Raw genomic sequence first — 16561 nt, 5'->3', positions numbered from 1 at the left:
AACGTCTGTATTTTTTGTCTGGTTTTGTTTCAGGACAAACTGTAAGGGCGCTCCGGCAAGAGTAAAACAACCTTCATATTTTTGTCGCCTGATACTGGTCATGATGATTTGAGTCTTACGCTTGAATCCGTGCCCCTCGTTTTTGTCATGAACTGTTATCGTCATAATGTAGCGTCACAGCGTTTAAAAGCACCTACGAGAGATTTTCTGTCCAATAGCAGTCTGCGGACGGAGTTAAAAACACTTTCCCGCATCTATTTTCAGAAACAAGGTTTTAGAGCTGACAGCTACCTCCTATCCCGTCATTTGAGTGCAAGCTGCGTGACTTCAATAATCAAACTTGAGATACCTAATGCCGTGCAACAGCGTTTTAGAGGTCCGTTTTTCGCACGATATTAGTGGTAGGAATGCTTTGCCTCCCACGAGTCTTGGCGTTCTGAAAGAATGTTTCGTAGCGTTTTGGGTAAGGGCAATAAATACCTGCTCAGTGTTTTAATTGCTTGTAAGAGAACAACTCAACTTTCGGTTCTCACGTTTCTGTTTCACGGTAAGAATTTTTTATGTGTCGCCTTTTCCCGTGGTTATATTGTTTCCTTGCAACTACATAAATAAATAAATAAATAAATAAATAAATAAATAAATAAATAAATAAATAAATAAATAAATAAATAAATAAATAAATAAATAAATAAATAAATAAATAAATAAATAAATAAATAAATAACACACATCACAGATAAACAAGCTCTGCTGCCCCGTGTTAGGGGGGCAGTAATTAGCTGATCAGCGCGAAAATAACAGTATGCTCCTTGTCACCGGGAATGATCTGCCGCGGCTTGACTCCGATAGTTTAGTAGCCTTAGGCCCTATTGCCACACATCTCCACTTAGTAATAAGAGTATATACAACAAGTCATGCAAGGTCTACACGGTACACGTATGTGATTACACGTGGCCTCAAAATTATCTTTCCGTTCCAAATGGGCACCGCGGGGAAGTAAACATGATCTCACAATATCACACGTGCGCTGACGGCATGAGGCGAGGAAAAAAAGTAGAATCCATCCGGTTATGTATGACGTCTCTCGCTTCCGCTTTCTTTAGAGAAAACAATCACCGCACGTGGATGGGATATTCTGAATCATGACAACTCACTGCAATGGCACAAAAAATATGTCCTTTGTAGAAAAATAGGCACTTCGTCATGGATAAAAATAATCTCGACCCCAGTTATATTTGAGAGAAGAATAGGGCACCGACCACGCGATGACAAAGGAAAATTTAAAAGACGTTTCGGCTCCTGAACGGGAGCCTTGTTCGCAATGAGTTTATTGCGGACAAAAACGAGCTTAATTATTAGTCGTTGTCTGTATTAATAGATATTCTAAATTTAATCTTGCGGCCAAATTCTTTCCGGTAGCGATGTGCGTGCATTTTCTCAGTTCATTTCATGGCTCGTCAGCTCTGCATGTTCGGCGAGGACATTCGACGCCACTTTTTTCGTTTTCACATCCTAGCAGTGCTGTTTTAGGCGCTTTTGAAAGCAGCCTGCTTCGCCTACGTACACAGAGTTGCAGTTTGACAGGGGACGTCGTACAGTCGAGTCCACTCATAACAATACCGTTTATAACAATATATAGGATATAACGATAAACAGCTATGGCACCGTCCGCTTTTGTATGCTTTCCACGGGAAAATAGACCGCTTATTACAATGCTCCAGTGCCGCAATATCGGATATAACGATTGAAAAGGGTTACAGCAAGCACCGAAAATGCGAGGTGCCGCGGCTCTCCACGCCAACCACGCCGGCACCACGCGCCGCGATGCGCCTCGCACCCCTTCCACCCCTCAGAAAACGAATTAACTGTGCCTATTACGAGGAAGCGAGAGGAGGAGGGCAACAGTTCTCCTTCCAAACACCCCTCCCGATGCCGCCGCTTTGGCCCCGTCCCCATGCCTGCTGCTTTGAATTTGATTGGGTGCCTCTACAACTACCTCCGTTTTCTCGCGGATCAGACGTCAGGGCCAATGTTTTGGAAACGTCTGAGTGCCTCACTGAAGAGGCGATCGTTGCGCGGATACGTACTGAGGACAGCGGTGGCAGTGACAACTCTGACGACGCGGTTGCACAGCCTACTCGGGTAGCACCTTCGCAGGAGGCCCAACGCATGATAGTCTCTCAGGGACTTCGTTTCCACCAAGGACCCTTCGCTCAGCTAGGTGAAGCACCTATAGATGCTCTTGAAAAAGATGTGCGCCAGCTTCATGTGCAGCAGACAAAGCTGACCTAGTATCGCTTCTTTTCCACAAATAGGTAGCAGTACAACTTTGCTTGCCTGCAAATAAAATGTTTTGAGCTCTGCTCCGTCTTCTTATTTAGCAACCCGCATATAACAATCATCGGTTATAGCGATGGGATTTTCTTGGCATTGCATATTGTTATTAGTGGGCTAGACTGTATATCACTCCGGGTAAACTTTCTTTGGGAAGCTTATCCCTTACGTGGGTCAGTGTGTATTGCCGCTTCTCCGATGGCACGTGTGCCACGTGCACATGATAGCTGTGCAAAACACGAGCCAGAGCTTCTCTTGTGCCAGGGATGTAAGGGATGGCAGCCCATTTCTTTTTACCGGCACTTGATTTGGTCGCTAAGACAGCTTCATGATTACGCCGAATTCTATTGGCCAGTCGTAGTTCACCGCAGATCGGCAACAAATTCCAAATTCCCGTATGCAGTCGATAGACGGGCTTTTATGAAAGAATTGCGATTACAGAAAACTACTGTAACTCGTGTTTTGTAGAAACCATCCCGAAATAATTTGAATGACGTTGGATTGCTCAAACTACCACATAGCAATGAGAAAATACATCTTAGCAGGCACCATGGAGGGCTACGAGTCAGTCGCAATTTTGTTATAAGACGATTCCAGCGCTTTCAGAAATTCCAGCCACATCACAATACGAGCGTGGAACAGACAGCGTGGCTGTTTGCTTGGCTAAGACTTTCGTTATTGCAAGTTTGATAGGGCTACTTATATCATGGCTCGTCCATCCTTCCATCCTTCTTTCCACGGATGAAACAAAGACGTCAGGATAGCCTCAGCCCGAGAGGTCCTGACGAACTCTGTTAATGTCCTGCGCTACGTCTTCTGGTCTTGTACAAACAGTGTGGCTTCGTCGGATCAGTGAAGATACCACAAAGCGCTTGTGTGAGGCGGGTTGAACGAATTTGAAGTGGAGATAACGACCAGTGTGGCTGCTCTCCCGATATACGTCAAATTCGAGGTCCGATCCAGCGCATTTGACATGTACGTCTAAAAACAGCAATTTTCCATTTATCTCCTCTTCAACAGTAAACTGTATAGCCGCATTCATTCAGTTTAGGTGCGTGGTAAACTGAGGTAACACATCTCTACGAAAGATACAAAAGCTGATTGATTGATTGTAGGGTTTAACGCGCCGACGCAACGCAGGCGATGAGGCGCGCCGTAGTGGAGGGCTCCGGATTAATTTTGGCCACCTGGGGATCTTTAACGTGCGCCGAAATCTCGTACACACGGGCGTTTTTGCTTTTTGCCTCCATCAGAAAAACGGCCGCCGCGGCCGGGAATCGAACCGGCGACGTCGTGCTCAGCAGCGCAACGCCTTAGCCACTGAGGAATGATACAAAAGCAGTCATCTACATAACGAAAGAAAATCTTAGCAGCCGGGACAAAGGAGGTCAGTGCACAGCGTTCAGAGCATAGCCGCATCAGCCAGTGAATAGCCGCATGAATGCGGCTATACAGTTAACTGTTGAGGAGGAAATAAATGGACAACTGCCGTTTTTAGACGTACTTGTGAAATGCGCTGGATCAGACCTAGAATTTGACGTATATCGGAATAGCAGCCGCACTGGTCATTATCTCCGCTTCAAATCCGTTCAACCCGCCTCACACAAGCAGCGCTCTGTGGTGTCGTCTCTGATCCGACGAAGCCACACTGTTTGCAGGAGACCAAAGACGTGGCGAAGGACATTAAGAGTGTTCGTCAGGACTTCTCGGGCTGCGGCTACCATGACGCCTTGGTTTCATCCGTGGAAAGAAGGATCGCTCTGCAGACTACGCCCAGTGCCGGTAAAAAGAAATGGGCTGCCATTCCTTACGTCCCTGGCACAAGCGGAGCTCTGGCTCATGGTCTGCGCAGCTATGATGTTCACGTGGCACATGTGCCATCGTAGAAGCTGCAACGCACAATAACCCACGTAAGGGCTAAGCTTTCTAAAGAAAGATTTCCCGGAGGGATATACGAGGTCCCCTGTGCAAACCGCAACTATGTATACGTAGGATAAACACGCTGCTTTCAAAAGCGCCTAAAACAGCACTGCTATGATGTGAAAACAAAAAAACTGGCGTCGAATGACCTTGCCGAACATGCAGAGCTGATGAGACATGAAATAAACTGGGAAAAACCCCGCATCATTACTGCGGCGAAGAATTAGGCCGCAAGATCAAATTTCGAATATCTAATAATACAGACAAGGCCTAACACCCTTAATCGCAACAGCGGAACCTTGCACCCAACGTATGCACGCTGCCTACATCACGTTTTAAAGCCAACTTAAGGCCGTTTTGGTGTGCAATTAATTAATTCTGAATAAGGCTCCCGTGCGGGATCAGAAACGTCTTTTAAATTTTTTCATATTCCTTACTTGGTCGGTGCCCTCCTCCTCTCTCAAATGTACCCTCCCGAGTGGACGGGCGTCCGCCAAACCCTTGACTACACCAGTTACAGGCGAAAGACTGAACGCACACCGTTCTCAACGGTTACTCATGATTGCAGGAGGGGGTAACGTTTTCAAATCTTCATTGCCTGATCACACTTGCCTTCATGGTTATTAACATTACGCGTTTTCAAAGACAGTTGCTACCGCAAGCTTTGGCAATTGATACGTCAGGTTTTTCTATCATTCTCCTCTCCGCATGGCGTAAAACTAAAAGTTCCAAATGGAGAGTTTCATGTTCTCTACTGCGCAGCTCGATCGAGAAAACACAGAGCCGTGAAAGCGAGGTATAGTGTAAATAACGAAACACCACACCCTTATTCGCATGAACTGATTTAGGCCACCACGCACATCGCATGAAAATTTTTAGCAAACTAAACGTTGGGGAAAAAGTCTGGCGCACGAACGCGAACACATAGGCGGGAAGCCTCGTTCCACAGTACATGTGCCGTGGCGCCACATTTCCTGTGGCAAGTTGTAGTTCGTGTGTTAGCGGTATATTTTCTGTGCTGGTGCCTTTTTTCGAAAGCGCTGATAGGGGCAGCGCAGGTTTTGTAAACAAGGAAAAGCATCCCCTCAACAGCACAGTAAAACTAAAGATGCTTTTCAGCGCTTGGGATGTTTGTAACACCTGCGTCGCCATTTTACGCAAAAAGACTGCGTAGAAGCCTGTACATTTTTTTCCGTTCGTGGATTCGCCGTACCCGCAACTGTCATCATTTTTTTTCGGATGGTGATTTCTTTCCTCCTTTTGTCATAGTGCGTCCCACAAAAAGCAAGCCAGTGAATTATGAGGGTCCACAACAGATCTTCAGACACAATTTTCAACTTTGAAGCAACAGCCTTGCTACGGCGACGACAGCGCGTATTATAAGGATACCCCTCGTGCTCTAACACTTCATTTTTAAACGACTCCGCGCGTAAGGCAACTGAGCCATTATTGTACGAAGGATTTTACGAACGTTGTCATAACATCCTCGGTATCATTAGAACACCCTTTAGCTCAGCAGTGCAGTGATATATTATTGACCTTTCGAGATACCGTATTAGCACCAATGTAACGCGCAGCTTTTTTTTGTAAAAATTTGCCTTAACATTTTCGTGCGCGTTATAATCGGGCTGAAAACAGATCGACTTTTAATACTGCATGCTGTAGTTTCAATTCCACAGGAGATGGAAATGCAAGCTTATGAAGCACAATGGATTTTGCCTGCCACATTTGCGTGCGTAAAATAAAATGTCTTCTGCTACATATGGGCTATGATGTCTTTTACAACTTTGCCGTAAAATCGGCGCAAAACCATATTTTCCGATGTTCATGAGTATAACTACTGGCGCGCTACAATGGGGGGCCCGTGGGAATAGTGCAAATACGGTATGAATGGTACCTTGACATTTATTCGACAATGTCTGACACGACAGGCCGTAGCACATGATGTCAAAGTAAACTAGTCTTAATGAGATTTCTCGACGTATTGGTTTAGATTGACTTTGAACGAAGTTCGGTGGATGGGCGTTTGCTTTCGGAAGAAATTGCAACAAAGTGCGAGAATTGAAGCACATTTTTCTACAAAGTTTATCCGAGGCAGCTATTCCTGTTTTACACAGTTCTTCAATTTTGGGTGCCCTTCCTAAACGCAAGTGATAAAGCCAAGACCTCTAAAGAACAACATATATTCCAATAAATGCACGATGCTATGTTCGTAACGTGCGTAATGTTCGTATTGCTTTTCACAGCACCTGTGGGCCCAGACAGATAGATAGATAGAGAGAGAAAGATAGAGAGGACAGAGAAAAGAAGAGGAGAGAGAGAGAGATCTGGCTGAGCCGAAACTGGTGTATGCGCTTCGCCCCGTGAAAGACAACCCTAGTCCGGGCTTCCTTGGCTTCGGCTGGCTGCCCTTGCTTGGGTCACCATGTTGAGTTGAGTATCCAGGTCTGGGTTGGCCAGGGAACCCCTCCACTGCTCGAAGGTGGAGTTGGGAAGTGGAGGCAGGTCTGTAGTGCGTTGGCACACCGTTACTATATGGTATAAGGCGCCAGGCGTGGGACAGCGAGCACAGAGGGAAAGTTGTTGGGTGGGGAAGATGAGCTGGATGAGGGTGGGATGCTGCAGTTATTCGTTTCGAGCCGCCGCCAGGTTCTAGCCAGTTCTAGTGTATGTTTCAGTCTAGAGGCGCCAGTGTGGTGGTGGGAGGCTTCGGCAAGTTTGCCTATAGTGGGAAAGGGTTTCTGGGCAGCCCATAGGTGTGCAGGTCCCCTCTCGAGTGCACTGACACCCCCGCCCCCCCATCATCACTCACGAGTGAGAAATGAGTGAGCCTCGCCATCGTTTTGAACTGGCGAGTGCGAGGGCGAGTGAGTGCGAGCTCTTCTCGCGGCAAGCCCCACTCACCACTCGCGAGTGCGCGAGCCACTCGCGGAGAGCCAAGCTCACTCGCCTTGAGTCCCGTTCACCACTCGCGAGTGGTGAGCCCCACTCTCCACTCGCGAGTGCTGATCCCGGTTCATCACCCACGAGTACACTCGCGCTACTCACGCGATTTGCGGGGCTTACCGCGGTGAGCGCCATTAACGCTCTGGGGGCGTGTAGATTTAGGAATATGCTTTTGGTTGACTTCTGACGCCGTAATGCACTGATACTGTTCCGTTTCATGACCCATGAAGGGTCTGCTGCGCACACTCGCGTGGTAGAGTGAAAACGAGTTGTGAGCGCGAGCGCGAGTGAGTGCGAGTGGCGACGGCGAGGAGTGAGAGTGAGGGCCAGTGAGTGGGAGTGGTAAGGGCGAGTGGTGGGTGAGAGTGTGAGTGAGTGCGTGAGAAAAAATGCATTTCTTAGTGAGTGAGTGGGAGTGAGTGGCGTCCAGTTTTGCCGAGGTATGCTGCAGCCACTCACTGGGAGGGGTAGATCTTCAGGGTAGGAATTGGCCACCGTAGGCAAGCGCTCGGTGTATCAAATCGCGAGCTGCGGCGCGAGCCGCTTCATTGCCGGGGATGGCGGCCTGTTCAGGAGCCCAGACTACACGGATGTGAGGAATCGTCGAACAGTTGTTGAGGATGAGCAGAGCTGATAGAGAGATGCGGCCAAACTGGTAGTTTTGGCAGGCTGTCCGCGAATCGGTGAGGATTGTTCGCTCTTGCCAATATGATATGCTGTCCCCGGAATTTTAATGTGGAGGCCATGCCGCATGCACGTATGCACAAATGCTAACTTTAAAAATCTTCCGTGTACGCGATGAATCGTCGCTTTCAACAATGAGCAGATTCTGTGTTAAAGAAACCTGAGAATAACTTGCAAGAGATGCATACAAATGCAGGGTGTGTACCCAGATCGGCCCAAAGTTTCCACAACAATCCACTGGCAGAGGAAATCCTGTAATTTCGACTCGAGAAGAAAGGGAACTTTGATGTTTTTGCTTTCCGCACTGGACAAGCTGTTCAAACGCTGCGTCGTGGCTAGACAGCTCAACAAAGGACAGAAGAACTGAATCGTTTAACAGCTATACAAGTGCCCAGATTGGGCGCAAGCTGTTGTTTATGGATTACCGATTTCGTGGGTGCTGTATGTTCACCAAAAAGGCTAAGATACAACATCTGTTTGCAAAAATCACAACAATGTTTACGAGAGAATATAGATTATGTGACAACATACTGTAAACACTGTGGTGATCCTTTATTTGAAGCAGCGAAATCTTGTAGAGAACATTTGATGATGATGATGGTTGGAGTGTTTTTGCGCAAGGCCAGCTGGGGCAAAGAGCGCCAAACAAAAGTATCTAAAAGAAAATAGTGGCTACGAAAGCAAGAATAACAATAAAATCAATTAACGGCAATGGTGATGGCTGGTGTATAGGGCCAGTTTTGATTACGCATGATAGGAAATGAGGTTTAAAAAGTTAACATCAGACAATTATTTAAAGACGCGTTGCACTGAAACCGTGGCATTGTCACCCAAAAACAAGGAACGGTGTAGCGGAAGGTGTTGTCTGTATAGTTCCTTGAAGTGCTGTATAGTTCCTTGAAGTACTGTCAGTATAGTTCCTTGAAGTAGTTCCTTGAAGCTCATTTGATGAGCGAATGATAGAAGCAGTGTGCCAGGAGCAAATTCAATGTGTACAAGATTTTCATGTCAGGAGTTCATCCCTACATTTGTAAATCATAGCCACGGCAACTATTGGCTTCAGGATTAACGTGGATACGTTTGAGAACATATTACGGTTTGCTTTAGGCGAGGGAGATCATTAATTCTGGCTTTTCTTCACGATCCATTTTTCGTATGACGACTATTAAAATTATTTAGAAGTACTGCTTGCGTCTTGTGTGTTCTCTGTCCTATACTGGCTGTATTCAAATAAAGTTCTAATCAGTAAGAAATTAAGCACAATGAAGGCAGCGGGCAAAGTGCTCCTTTGAATATACATTGTTGCTGTTTTTTTTTTAAAGAAACTGCACTGCCCGGCTCTTATTCTATTTGATAAGTGTTCTTTACTGCAACATTTTACTTTTTTCTAGGTCGGAGGGCAGCCCGTGGGTAGCGCCTTTAGAACATACTTAGGATATATTTGTCGCCGCTAACGGCACATAAGGCGAGAATCTCCCTAGAACCCATTGTGGTCAAGTACAATGGGAGCCCAGCGTGATTATAAAATACATTAAATAATGCTTCCAGTGCGTAAAGTATTGCTCCAACTCCATTGAGTGAACGTAGTTGGATAGCAAGCGAAAGGAATACATGACCGAAAACACTCGCCTGGAGTAGAATCCAAACGAAGACAATAAACAAAATACCATTATTTAAACTTCGCAATTTAGCATACCTCTCGGTTATTTAACTTAATGAAGATTGGTAGGACTACAGTTTTATCATGGAAGTCAAACATGGAGCTTCCGCTTCACGGAGGCTTTTTGATGCTCCTGAAAGGGAGTAGGAGCGCCGGCTTCATGTCATTCGTGTTAAAACTGTGGCAAAGTCAAAAATTGTAGCAAGTGAGTGAAAGTCCGCGTAACGATAGAGTCCTCTTCACGGCCCAATCGCCGTATAAAGGCCCAACCACACGCACGCGTAAAACCGACGTACTCGCGCAACGACGTAAACCGGCGTAAGCGCGTAAGAAACCGGCGTACTCAGGCGTACGCGGAATGCATTGGTACGCGCTTGTTACGCCCAAGTCAGAGCGCGCCAGACATCGACGCAAACTTTCGGACGTACGATGTTGACGTACACCTCTGCCGGTGATGTTATCGGCGGTCAGGTCGCATAACAAGACAGTGAATTGATAAATAGGCTAAGTTCACTACAGTCAAACCCGGCTATAACGAACCCGGATAGAGCGAATTATGATATATACCGAACAAAAATATTTCAGTTAGGGAAATACATGGGAAACATATTCCTTATAACGAAGTTTACATCCGATATATCGAACTCTGGGCGCCTAGAATGCCCGCCGAAATGCATGATCTCGAGCGGCGATTGGGATGTGGATTGGCCGCTACCACGGAGCAAGAGCCGCGAATGAGACACTGCGCCTCGCACGGAGCGACGTGACGCCCAATACTTTCCGTAACTGTTTCCGATGCGCGGGACTCGCGACGGAACCCGCCCAGTCAGCGAGTCCGGACCAAGACAGCAGCATCGGTGAACGGTGGGAATTAGCTCGCCAACGTTCCCGATGATGTTGCGAGTGAAATCCGTCCGACGCGTGTAATAAAGCGCTTTCGGCAGTCGATGTGCTCCGCCAATGCTTCTTAGATTTTTTATGACGCGGACTCAAACTGGTGCAAACAATGTTTCGTGTAGAGAATGCTATGCTAGTTGAAGCCGCCAAAACGAAAGTGAAAACAAAAATCACCGTTTTTTTTTGCAACGTGGGCAGTTAAGGCGGAAAGTAGCTTTATTTCTTGCAATGAATGGATTATTTTGGTATGGTAATGGCTACTGTACTGTGTTCGTTTCTGCATACGCGGATGGCGGAGTTGGGGAGGGGGCGGGGGCCTCCTGCGGATTGCGATCTCGTAACAATAAGCTCGTTATAGGCGGGTTCGGTTATATCGAACTATTGGATATATCGAACTAATCGCGGTGCATATTGCAGTTCGCTATAAACGGGTTTGACTGTATTCATTATGCGATAAAACGAAGTAGTTTGTAAAATACGGTGACCAAACAACCGGACAAAACACGCGAAGCAACGAGCAACTATGGGAGCAAGGCAGTTTTACGCCAAATGTAGCGGAAGGGTTTTGCGCCTGCCAAGTATGCATACTAATCCCTAACGTTTTTTATGTCCCAAGAACTGTTTTAGTTGTTTCTGTATTAAATATACGTATATTTGTGAGAATAGGCATTATTTGCGTTATTTGAGTTAAAATGTAGTTGAACTGGTCGCCACAAAGCTGAGTCCGAAGTAGTCGAGCCACACTGCGCGGCGCATTGGTTTACGCGCGCGTTGCGGCGGTGGTTACTCGCCCTCTCCGACGTCGTCGGCCGGCATAAAGGCAGCGGCGTATGCCGCCGCAGGCGTACGTCGTTGCGGGAGTACGTCGGTTTTACGCGTTCATGTGGTTGGGCCGTAATGTGTTTCAAGATATTTACCCTAAAGCACGAGAGACGGACACGGCGAGAAGAGAGAGAGAGAGAGAGAGAGAGAGAGAGAGAGAGAGAGAGAGAGAGAGAGAGAGAGGGGGGGGGCATGCTCCTTTTGTAGAAACCTATGTATTGACACCAGTGAAAAATCCCATGTGTAAAACTCGGCGTAATAGAAATGCCATCTCAGCGTATAATTGCAGAATATTTTTTTCCAAGGTATCGATACTAGATTTTGGGGTATATAACGCCGGTGGGAGATATGGCTTTGCCGAAGCGCAGTTTGGTGCCGGATACAGTTCAGGCATTGGGGTGCAGCGGCTTACAAGTTTAGTTCAAAAATGGCGGATGCTCCGGATGCGGTAGTTGCGAAGCGTAGATAAGAATGGCTTGCTCAAGAGGTACCCATAAACCACAGTGCAGTTTCACTTCACATGTGGCCTGCCATGGAGCAATTTCCTTTCACTTGACGGCACGTGCTGATACGTTGACGGCAGGTGCTGATACGTTTATTTTTACTGCAATCCGGCCTTATTCCTAAAACGATAGCGTTCAGAGCGGAAATAAAAAAAACATTCCCGTGGCAAAATAGCCAAAAAATAAAAAAAGACCAGCCGTTGAAGCCCTGTAGTGAAGTACTCTTTAGGTGCAGCCATAATGTCATTTTTAATTTTGCTTTGAAGTGGAATGCCGTCAGAAACGCCAGTTTGAAATTCCTGCGCATACGATTCCCAACGTTGTTCTGGAGTCCTGGACTTAGGAACATGCTCATGAACCCGTTAGAGTGAGAAGGCTATCACCTCATATAAAAGTGCCATTACGCGGTCAGAGCAAATGGCGGGAAGTAATATGCCATGTTTCCACCCTGAATGAAAGCTTTCAGGTCACGGAATATGGCTCAAAATGCTTGCTCACTGTGCAATCCTTTTGTGCTATTTCAACGAGGATTAGGGCCGGATGGAGTGCGGAAGCTACTGCGCTCTTCTAGCAAAGCAAACCAAGGTTGATTCTTCTCCAGTGCCAAAGGGGGTCCGCAAGGATTGATGAATAATAGACCTCATGAGAATCACTGTAGGGAGTGCATATCTAGTTCTGCAGCATAATTACTTCGTGCGTGAGCTGACACTTGCCACTCTTTTATTGAGAATCGAGGACACACGGTGCATTCGTCCCGACGTCGCACACGTGTCGCCAAACAGATGGGTGTTGGTTAGCGTAACAAAAATACCATCTGAAAACAGAGCAGTTACCCTGTGAAAATACCGTGTAAAAACACAATTACACCGATAGATCGGGGATCAACTGATGTTCCTCGTAAGCTGCCCATCTTTGCACCATCAGATTGTTATACGGTGGTCATTACGGACGTCTAAATAAGGATACCAAGAATTGCGCGTATCCATCCCCTCGAAGTATCGTGCACTCACCTGAAAAGGAACATAGTGCCTTTCGCTGCTCAAAATACCTTTTGTGGTTGACTTCCATCCAGACTACATGAAATTTGGTGTTGATAATCTCCCACGAAAAAAGGTACCTTTGAAAACACCAGATGAACTTTACCAAGTCCCGTTACAATCTGTGATCTTGGAACCTGCTTCTGTATATAACCATCATTTATTTTTTCAGACGAAATTGACATTACTTTATTGATTGCTTCATTGATTGATTGATTTGAAGTGATGCATTGTGGTTTTTGCAATGTTTTGCCGCATTTCAGCTCATGATGAATCATGTTTTACCGAACTTCAAGAACACGTCGTTACCACATCCCCAGAACTTGAAAGCCATATAGAGGGGGTTCGAGAGTAGCTTGATGTTGCTCGGCGGGCGGGCCCTCAGCTGCATGCGACCATATTTAGGTCTGGGCACCATATTAAAGAAGAATTTTTGACACCCTTATTGACGCCTGTTTGGTAAGCCTGAATACGGCAGCGACCGTTCTACACACCTTACTTTCCACAATCACGATCAAAAAGGCGCACGCCTGTTCGCGAACCGGTATACATACTTACAAAGCTTCGCGAAGAACTACGTTACCACGACCCATCCTTTCCACCATTCCTCTTGCAAAGGCTTATCGTTATTTTAAGCACCTAGGGAGTGAACACTTTTTAAAGCGAAAGCTTTCTTAGTGGTACTGATGGTGTTCTGGCGAAAAAATAATGCATTCCCCATAGACTAGTTGGTCAAGCGGAAAGGTCTAACAAGATCTCTGAGGACACGGCGCCTGCGTGAAACCGGGCTTTTATTGTGCTGAAACAGCTACTTGGAAATCGCGAAAAAGAACGGTTCTGTAAAAGACAATACACGCATCGATTATGAACGAGGAGTACACATGCCTTATATCCTAAACCACGTATCAGTGTACATTTAGAAATTTCGTAGATGTGTTTGTTTAGTGCGCGAAAAATCATCACATGGGTTCCTTCTTCATTTGCGACTTGGGTCTTTGAACGTTTGTGGATCGATTGGACGCAGTTTCAGCGAAGGTTGAACGCACTTTCAGATACGCAGACCGTAGGACCGCACAATGTCCGTCCGTGTCCGTGCGCATAGCATTTACAACTGTATTCGAGCCTGTACCTGGAAAACCAGACAAAGTTGGTGTCAGTCGTCTTACCCATTAGGCTACGACCGTGGGTTAGTACCCGAGAGTCGAACGGCTTACTCCCTCTCCTGTAACGGTGCGAAATAACTCAAGACCTCCCAATGTCCGTCCGCGTCCATCCGTGCGCACACCACCATCAACGAAAATCAAGCGAAATTCGAGTTGAGCCGTGAGCTGCAATTTCAGTTAGGGAATAATCAAGGCGCAACTCACGGTTCGAATCGAATGACGGTCGGGGCGCAAATCGGATGTCACTCGGGGCGCAACTTGGATGTCATTTCCAGTCCCGGTATACTCCGCACCCTCGCCATCATCCACGGAGCGGAGATGCTGCCATTTTTAGCTTGCGCGGTTCTCTCGCCTTTCTTTAGGGAAGGATGGGAAATGTTTATGCTAGTTTAGCGATTTAACTTGTCGTAAACTCCTGTTTGTTGCAATTGCCTTGTTTCAGGCAACCCATCAGTCCTTTGGGAAAAAATCACGCCATATCCACGGAATGAATGATGATAAGTGGGGCGAAGCTCGAGAGGGGGAGATCATCGGTAACCGTAACTCTCCCGTGAAAGTTCGCCCATTACATCATTAAGAAAGACGTAAGACTGTGTGCGTACATTGTACAAATCAACTTTTATTTTCGGAGTCAAGGCTCCCAGGCCCAGACCTGGTGAAAGACCCCGCGCCATCGAGGACTACCCCGCACCTCCACCACAATTTGTCACGTAGGATGGGACACAACGGTAAAGAAAGAACTTTTATTTAGGGCGAACTTGTGCCCGAACAAGACGAGAGGAAACGAGCAAAGGTCCTTGCGTCTCGTTCGATCTCCGAGAACGACTGCCTGCGTTCGTGGCGTGATCTCTTGCGTGATCTCCCCCTCGCAGTGCACGTGCGCTCGCGCCTCCGTTGGCGAACACAGACAAGCTCGCGCTCCCGGTGCCGAGTTTGCGCTGCCGGTTGCAGCCGGTTCTTGCGCGTGCAACGCGGCCCACTTTGCGACATTTCCGAAAGCATGCGGCGGTCACGTACCACGAGACACAATGGATGGACAGACCCATGGCGTTAGGAGCTACGCCCCTAAAAGCACGTTAACTCGGCGGGCTTCAAAGACACCACGCAGACAGCACTTACGTTAGGTCATTGAAAACACTGCTTTGAACCCGAAAAAATTGTGTTATTTTAACACGAAATTTAACTAATTATTCGGAACATTGAGGAGAACAGATGAAACAGTGGCTACTCTCCAGCCACTTTTCCGGGGGTACTTACGAAACCACACGGAGGATTTGTTTGCGTGATTGTTGGCCGCCGACCGAAACCACACCAAAGAAACATGACTGTGTGGTTGCGGTGGCCCGACTGATTCCGTTTGATCCTTTCACTTGAATGCTAACACGTAGATGATGCACTGATCGGTCTGTTCTTGATATTCAACTTATCAGCATCGGTACCTCACGTTTGCTTAGATAAGCATTATCCACTCTACTCCATCGTACTATGTCACTAAAGACGTCTTCTCGAGAAATTTGAAAGTTTTTCAACATTTTCATTTTTTTTGCTTAAAACAGTCCTTTAAGGCTGGAATTGAGTTGAGTGAGTTACAAATAGCTTGTTACATAAACGAAGTTAACAAACGAAAGTCAACAAATTAAAGTGCAGAAGGTAATATGATCAAAAAAGTGACACAAAGTAGAGTAAACAAAGTAAAGTGAACAAGGTGGTTATATGCACAAACAAAGCCGTATTTTGTCATCATGGCCCCTGTAATGAGGTCGAGAAAATTTGACAGATGCATTCGTGAGCTTTACAACAGGGGAATTATGTACATACAGTCCAGCCTAAAGCCTTAGCTCGATAATTGGGTGCTATGGCACTAGTAGTGTATAGTTCACGGACACATTAATAGTTTACAAAAAATGCAATAAACGGTAGGTCTTTTTGTTTTGTGGAGGTAGCTTTGAATTCTCAACGTAAATGCGTGTTTGAAAGCTTTTTGGCGCACATAAAGAGGGCACAGCGATTTCCGGGAGGAATAAACTTTCCCCGAGCAGGAATTCTCAGGTGCACTTCGGCGGGGAGTTCTGGAAGTGAACAAAAGGATTTCCGCTTCATAAAGCAACCTGACAGCGTTGCTTTTGTTTCAGGGACGTGCCAGAACTCTTCCACTGTTAAGCGGAATCCATCCGGCACCTTTCATTTTTAGTCGCCATCTCTGTATGCGGCGGTATACAAACAAGGCTGTTGCCACTGCTGACGACAAAGAAAGGGTGAAGTACAGCCATATCGAGAATGCTAGATCAGCTTTGGTGGCCCTCTGAAAAAGCGACTGCGTACCTATATATATATATATATATATAGCGCATCAGAATAGGAAATGAGGGGCTCGTTGAAATAAGACAGAAATAAGAGTTGGTAGTCAATTAAACCTCGGAAAGCAACGGGGAGGATGTGGTAGGTCATTGAAACAGATAAAGAATTTGAAAGAAAGAAAGTGGAGAAAAACTGCCCGCCAGGTGGGATCCGAACCAACTACCTTCGGATCCCACCTGGCGGGCATTTTTTCTCCACTCACTTTCTTTCTTTTTCCTGAAAATTTCCAAGTTCCTC

This window comes from Haemaphysalis longicornis, unplaced genomic scaffold (assembly GCF_048455015.1).
Source record: "Haemaphysalis longicornis isolate Haplotype H1 unplaced genomic scaffold, Haemaphysalis longicornis Haplotype H1 scaffold_6, whole genome shotgun sequence".
Lineage (NCBI taxonomy): Eukaryota > Metazoa > Arthropoda > Arachnida > Ixodida > Ixodidae > Haemaphysalis > Haemaphysalis longicornis.
This window is presented reverse-complemented; position numbering follows the sequence as displayed.